Consider the following 6,714-nt stretch of genomic DNA (forward strand, 5'->3'; position numbering starts at 1 on the left):
GTCTAGACTGAAATAAATGCAATAGATATTACCTATAGATATCCTGATGATGAATTATTGACCCTTGGTATAAAAAGATATTTGTTAATTGTCAAAAATTTCTTTACGTCACAAAAGTTTCAAGGTAGAGAATAAAACTTTATAAATATGTAAAGCTAAATTTGATCCTGATTCTCGTTTAAATTGAAAATGTTATCCCTAAGGAACATGTTATAGGAACTCTTAGAAATTCACGATGACTTAAATTCAGGGACATTTAGGTATTCATAAAACTTTGAAAAAACTGAAGTACACTATTATTGGTCTGGTATGTTAAGGTTCGAATTATAAATTCTTTTGAGACTGTAAAGCTTATAACATTCAAACTCTTCCATTTGTTTAATGGTTAATCCTAAAGAGGTTGGATCAGCCTATGGTATGTTGTCTTTAGATTTAATTGGAATTTTACCGAGAACATATTCAGGTCATAGATTCATTTTATCAGTGGTCGATGTTTTTCACTAAGTATGTCTGGATGTTTCCTTTAGTTAATGCTACTACGAAATCAATTTGTAAATTTCTTGAAAAAGGAGATTTCTTAAATTTGGCTCTCCTAAAATTTGAATTGTGATAACGGTTTCCAGCTAACTTCAAAAGATTTTGTTGACTTTCTTAAAAAATATAATATTACTAATTTTATAATAGTCTCTACACCCTCAAAATAATGTATAGAGAGATTTAATAAGACTCTAGAATCCTGTATCTCTTGTTTTGTAAAAGACGATCATAGAACTTGGTCAAAATTTTTACCCCATGTTCAATTAGCTTTAAATTAGCGAAAACTTAGCTACGGAGTTACTCCTAATTTTCTGATGTTTGGTAGAGAAGTCATTGTCGATGCTGCTCTACATAGAGTAAGCAGTTCTATTAACAATTTAGATGAAATTCAAATTGGCAACCGTCAATCTTACGCCGAATCTTTAAATAATCTTAGTACTATTTTTGAAAAGGTTACTAGTAGTTTGTTAAAAGCATAAAAAGAATGCTGCCATTTTATAATAAGGGTAGAAGTTTGTTTCATATAATGTAGGTGACATAGTTTGGAGACGTAATTTTTCAATCCAATGCATATAACTATTTTTCTGCTAAACTTGCTCCAAAGTTCGTTAAATCCGAAATAACTGAAAAAGTTCTAAATAACGTTTATGTTTTAAAAGATTTAAGTAAGGGTTCAACTGGTCGTTCCATGTTAAGGACATCATTAAAATTTAACTTTGTTCTTTAAGCTTCTATAGCTTTTAGTTTTTGTGTATTGTATTACATACACTTTGATATTTTTGTTTGCTAACAGACATGGCAAAATTGTTGATGAAAGGGAAAGTCATTTTTTATGAGTTGGAATGTCTTAGTTTGAAGTGAAACTCTTTTTTGACTTATTATTCTTTCGCTCTTTGCGTAGTTTATTTGATTTTTATAAAAAAATAGAAAGCTCGACTTTGTTGTTGGCTGCCTTTTGTTTGGATACTATGTTAATTTTGAAAATTTATCCAATTTTGTCTCTGTTTTGTAACTGGATTTAGTTTATGGATTTTGTATGCTAGAGTGTTAGGAATGTATGAATAAAGGTCCCTTGAAAGGATGTATGTTAGGTAAAACTAATTTCCAATTTCTGAAGAAGATTTCAAAATATTTAATGTTGGCTCTTTCGTCTTTCATTTTGATACATGAATAGTAGTTCTGTTTAGAAAGAACACTTTTTCTTCTAACTCATAAATCTTAAACTAATTTGTATATTTTGTAGATTTGTGTATTTTTCTTTAAGTTTTGAGTAGTAGATACTTTGCTCTACTATAAAAAACTTTGAACTTAGATATTTTTGGTTCAATTTTCTTCACACATATTTTGGTTTTAAAATTTAAATTTAACATTTTGTTAAAATAATTTTAGAATTTGCATGCTGTAGTTATTAAGTATCCTATTGGGAGTTCATGGATTAGACTAGCACGCGTGCACATTCCTTGTTGTGACTTTGGATTTGACTATAGGATTTTGTTTCCTCTTTCTTAGATTTTGCTATCCACTTCTGTGCCGGAAAGTCAGTGGAGTTGTGCGACCACAGTTAAGTGTGATAATTTTTCCCTTGACACGTCTCCATATTGTAGAGCGTGCAAGTCTTTTTGGATACTCATGCCTGGAAGTCTGGTGGTGTTGTGCCAGTCATGATGTTTTTTTCCTTTTTAGAAACCTTCTGTGTCCGGAAAGTCAGTGGAGTCGTGCCGACCACAGTATGGTATTTTTTTCTTGGTTTCGTCTCTATTGTAGAGCGACCAAGATTTTGTTACTCATGCCTGGAAGTCTGGTGGTGTTGTGCCAGTCATGATGTTTTTTCCTTTTAGAACACGTCTGTGTCCGGAAAGTCAGTGGGGTTGTGCCGACCACAGTACGGTGTATTTTCTGTAGTTACGACTCTATCATAGAGCGTTCAAGCTTATTTTGGTACCCATGTTTGTAAGGATAGTGTTGAGGTAAGCATGGAGTTATCGTTCTTCGTAGCGTTTTAATCAGTGGCTGATTTGCCTACTGAATTTCAGTCTACTTATTTAAACTTTTGTTAGAAATATTACTTGTCTATTTTGAGTCAGCGGCGAAGGTGCCTAGCTGATCTCTTGGTCTTTTTGACGGGTTATGCAAGTAAGATTTTGAGTTTCAATTAGCTATTGGGATTTACTTTTGAGAAAATTATTTGACTAAGCTTGAGTCAGCGGCGTAGGTGCCTAGCTGATCTCTTGTACTTTGAGACATGCTTGTCAAGTAAGTTTTTGTTTAGATTTTCGGACGTTTATCTTAACAATTAAATAATTTTCGAATAGTTTAGAGTCAGCGGCGAATGTGCCTAGCTGAACTTTGGTCCTTGGTGACAGGCTATTTCAGAGAGTTTTGTTTAAGTTTTTTTTGATAATTTTACTTGTTTAGCTTCGAGTCAGTGGCGAAGGGCCTAACTGATCTTGTTATCCTTAGCGGTGGGGTAAGCAAGTAACATTATGTAGAGTTTCTATGAAAGTAGAGTTTAAGTAATTAGCAGTTATGAGGCTTAATGTTTTGAATAATTGTTTATTCTTTGTCTCTTATTTAATTATTTCTACTGTTTTTACCGTAGGCCTTGATGCATCTGTTTTCAGCGTCGGTCACGCGAATTCAGGTGATGCCGAGGTAGAGCAGTGACTTGGTATCTTTGACCGGGATTCCTTTCTTATTTTGAGATAGTTAAGTTAAAGCTTTTGAGCTTATGATTGTTGTGATATTGGACATAGAGTTCAATCTTTATAATTAATAGCTTTCACTTTTGGAAGATTTGATGATAGAGTTTGAAGTTTGCAATCTTGCATGCTTTGAATTTAGGTTTGGAGCTTTGATTTTGTTTCAGAAACATCTCCTTGAGGTTTTCCCAGCCTTATTAATTTTTCTTATCAATGTAGAGTCTTAAATTAAAACTTTGTTTTCTTTGAAACCTTTGATAGAGCTTTAGTGCTTTATTTTTTTTCGGGAAAGGGTGAATTGTAGTGTTGTATTCCCACTCTACAACCAAGTTGGATCGTTTTGACAGTTTATTTAACAAAATTATTACTTTAGGGTAGTTTCAACCGCACCTGTCACAAATTATTAAATAATTGAGGTAGGTGTTGATTTTCATTGGTTTAGAGGAGTTTTAAGAGGCTGAAAAGGCTTGATTCCATGGTCAGTAGTTTTGTTGGAGTAATTAAAAAAATATTTCTTCACTTTCCTTTCATCTCACCATCCATCAAGATGGCTTGAATTTGAATTTTTATTAATCTGGTGAAATCCAGGCGTGTTTTGGTTAGAAATGGCCTAGAGCCCTATATTTTATTTCACCATAGTGTGAACTATTTCAAGATGATTTAATTTCGGAAAAACGGTGAGTTTTTACCATTTATTTGATTTTTCAACCTTTTGATATTTCGTTTTCCTTTCAAGTTTTAACTTGTGGCTTTATTGTTCTAGCCGCGAGGCGTTTTTTTTTTTATATATAAACAAATACCCATTCCTTCTTTTGGGATCTATTTTTGCGCATCGGCATCGCATTTCGGCATGCTGGATGAAGATTTATAAATTGAAAAGCACGAGGTGTCGGCCGCCATGAGGACCCCGCCCGTGACGCTTCGAATTTTTGTATTTGTTTTTGACTTTATTTTGCGTCCATAAACGGTCAGTGAAACTTTATTTTAACGCAAGATGCACCAACGTCAGATAATTGAAGAACTATAAAATTTTGAATTTGGAAGTGTAATTCCACATGCCCTTCTGGCTTGCTACGTTAATACTTTTTTGAAATTAGAAGGCAAATGCTTAATGCCGTATTATTTTGGTTGTAATTTAATTTTTAAGAGTTAAAATTGTGTAATTAGCTCATAGCTATTATTTAAGTTATTTTTTTGGCTAAAGAGTCCATTAACCAAGTACGACGAAATCAGACGAGAACTGGGAGCCTCTATCAGGTGAGACCGAGTTTTTATTGCAACGTCTGAGTCCCCGGCTTGGGTTAAAAAAGTCCAAATTTCCTCTATCTGCTGAGTTTTGGCTGTTTTATTTTCTTTAAAAATAGCCTGGCGTCCGAACTTTTATTATTGTGTAATATACTACAATACCGTATAAATTTTTTTCTTTTTTTTAAAAAAAACATGACAATTCCTTTTAAATTTTTTTAATAAACTTTTTCTTACTTTATTTCGAAAAGTTTGTTTTCCTTCGCACGATCCCACATGGATACATAATTAAAATACTAAGCACTTACGTAATTACTTCGTAACTCGTTGAATGACTCTGTGATTTGAAAAATACTAATTGAAGATTTATATTTTAATAAAAACAGAACTGTACATTGAACACAAAAAGTCGTAGAGACTACAATGTTTTTTTTTAAATCTAAAATTTAATTACATTTGAAATTTACCATAAGCTTTATGCTTAGCTAAATGAAGGAAACATCATGACGAAATTTGCACATTTGCGTATAAATTCTATGACGTTTGAAGTTGTCAACCCCCACTGTGCCTACGTGAGAACTATGTCCAAGTCGTCTCATCTAAGAGGTGTGATTATGCCGGGCAGTGTTATATAGTTCTGTAGACCGAAATGGTACCAACGGAAGACCTGCTTCGGCTGTAATGACATCATGCTGAGTTGGGACCGTTTTTCATTTACTTTGTTTTATGAAATGTCACAGATTGTCATTATTTTATTTTCTAGTTGGCGTTGTATTTACACACAATATCTACCAACACTTTCTTTGTTGCTACCTGTAAATTTAAAAATATATTTTGTTGAGTGGCTCCAGTAGTGGCTCTGTTACGTATCACAAGAAGAATACCTATTTTGACCGGAAGATAACAAATATTGGAGACCCGGGTTCAAGCCTTAAGTAAACTGTTATAAAGTCGAATTTTTATTGCAAGTTTACATTTTTTAAGATGCCAAAGGTTATCTACTTATCGGTTAACAAATGGTACAATTTGCACAAGTGACCATGATTTAGAACTGTTTGTCTGACTTACTCATTTATCTTCATTATATTTAATGATAAAAGCTTTTTTGCTTACTGTACATTTTGTTGACTGCACTTGCATTGTAACCTATACCATATTTCCGTACTAAATTTCAAGTCAATGTCATTTACGATTGAGGAGTTCTGTCCTGTAAAGACGATTCTAGCTGGACCACCAGGATTGTGTACATGAAACTACCGTGAGAGAGATGATATTGTAACGGATAACTCACGTCTTAAACCGAGTGTAGCTCGACATGTTTCGGGCTATTTCGTAGCCCTTCTTCTCAGGAGCACGCGACTCGGCGGCTGCCGCAACACACACGCTACGAGCCACCGCTCTGCTCGCTGCTGCTGCTGCTGTTTCTTCAGGCAGTCGCGCGAGCAGAGCGGTGGCTCTTAGCGTGTGTTGCGGCAGCCGCCGAGTCGCGTGCTCCTGAGAAGAAGGGCTACGAAATAGCCCGAAACATGTCGAGCTAAACTCGGTTTAAGACGTGAGTTATCCGTTACAATATCATTTAACACCAGGATTGTCTTCAAAAATCTAGAAATAAAAACTTAAAAGAAAAAAAACACTGAAACTCTGTTAAGTAACTTAAAGATCAACAGTCAGGATTGGACCCGTTCAAAATTATGACCAGCTCAAAAAGCTCCAGTAATAATTTAATCTTATACTTAAACAAAGAGAATTAAATATAATACTTAAATTTGAGCAGACCAATCAAACCACTAAGATGAAATACTCATAGCTTCCCGAACAGGCCGAAAAGGAGCATGGATCAAAATGCGCAGCGTAGGACGTCCACTAACGAGATGGACGGATGACCTGGTTAAAGCCCCGGGTTCACGGTGGATGCGGGCCGCTTCCAACCGAGGAAACTGGAGGTCTGTGGGGGAGGCCTATGTCCAACAGTGGACGTCCTATGGCTGAGATGATGATGAACATAGCTTCATGAACTTCAACGACATATTTTTTGTTTATCCTACTTCCTATCCCTATTCCTAGTTTGGGTGTGTGTGTGTGTGTGTGTGTATATGTTTGTTACTCCTTCACGCTAAAACGGCTGGACGGATTTGGATGAAATTTAGAGCGTATATAGCTGGACGTGTGAAATAACACATAGGCTACTTTTTATCCCGATATTTTTTTTATTTTTTTTTTATTCGACTGTTTG

General features: G+C 34.7%; 1 protein-coding gene across 1 annotated transcript in view; it reads right to left on the reverse strand.

Annotated features, from left to right (window-relative positions):
* The window catches only part of LOC141444159 (ommochrome-binding protein-like), a 21,993-nt gene extending 17,176 nt beyond the window's left edge, over window positions 1-4,817 (reverse strand). The window contains exon 1 of the mRNA XM_074109607.1: window positions 4,790-4,817. The gene's annotated coding sequence lies outside the window, so the exon portion shown is untranslated. The remainder of the gene's footprint in view (window positions 1-4,789) is intronic.
* Between the last annotated feature and the right edge of the window lie 1,897 nt (window positions 4,818-6,714).

The sequence above is a fragment of the Choristoneura fumiferana genome, chromosome 29, assembly GCF_025370935.1.
Source record: "Choristoneura fumiferana chromosome 29, NRCan_CFum_1, whole genome shotgun sequence".
Lineage (NCBI taxonomy): Eukaryota > Metazoa > Arthropoda > Insecta > Lepidoptera > Tortricidae > Choristoneura > Choristoneura fumiferana.